We start from the raw sequence: 999 nt of genomic DNA, 5'->3' as shown, positions 1-999 counted from the left end.
GATTCAATTCTCAATTCTCCAATGGTGCAGTGAAAGAAACAGAAAGAGATCTCAAGGTGAGATTGAGACAGAATTTCCTCAATTCTTAAACACCCAAGACTCTAAATCTCCAAATAGCTCAAAAACTAAAAGTTCTCTACTGTGAATACTATGAAAATTCTTAAAGAAAACTCTAAACGAAAAAGCCCTCTAAAACTTCAAATCCTAAGCTATTTATACACTTTCTTCCAATGATCATTAAGCCTTGAATTGGGCCTTTAGTCTGGATGGAATTGGGTTGATAGTAGCCTCCGTTGATTGCTCTTGGTGTTGGGAAGAAATCCATTAGTGAACCGGGCCATGAACCATTCACGTTTGAGTCAATGTTTGAGGCAAACGTTGACTCAAACGTCACTTGTGTAAACTTATGCAGCTAGGCCAAGATGCTGTCATCCACGTTTGGCTCAACGTTTGAGGTCAAACGTGAGCTCAAACTTGGATCTCCCCATACTCTCTTTTTGGCCAACGTTTGGCCCAACGTTTGAGGCAAACGTTGGCGCAAACGTGGCTCACTCAATGCATCAAACAGAGGTGCTCTTCCTTGCTTTTATGGCGCCAATGTTTGACCTCACGTTTGAGGCAAACGTTGGCGCAAACGTTGGTTTGCTCCAGGGGTGCTTCTCCTTGCTCATATGTGGCCAACGTTTGACCTCACGTTTGAGGCAAACGTTGGCTCAAACGTTGCCATCCCTTGCTCCTTCTTCAGCCAACGTTTGCCTCAACGTTTGAGGCAAACGTTGGCGCAAACGTTGGCTCTTCTCCAGGGTGTTCTTCATCTGCTTCTCACGTTTGAGTTAACGTTTGAGGCAAACGTTAGCTCAAACGTGAATCCCTCTTTTCAAGCCATTCTTGCAACCTTCTTCCAAGCTTTATTCCACCTATCATCAACCAACATTTGCATCAAAGCTATGCTCTAATCATGAGAGTTATTCTTTTTCTTGTCATATAAGTAATTATGGC

The sequence above is a fragment of the Arachis ipaensis genome, chromosome B1 (assembly GCF_059453495.1).
Source record: "Arachis ipaensis isolate K30076 ecotype BB chromosome B1, ASM5945349v1, whole genome shotgun sequence".
Lineage (NCBI taxonomy): Eukaryota > Viridiplantae > Streptophyta > Magnoliopsida > Fabales > Fabaceae > Arachis > Arachis ipaensis.
The sequence above is the reverse complement of the archived record's forward strand: the minus strand, read 5'-3'. Positions refer to the sequence as shown.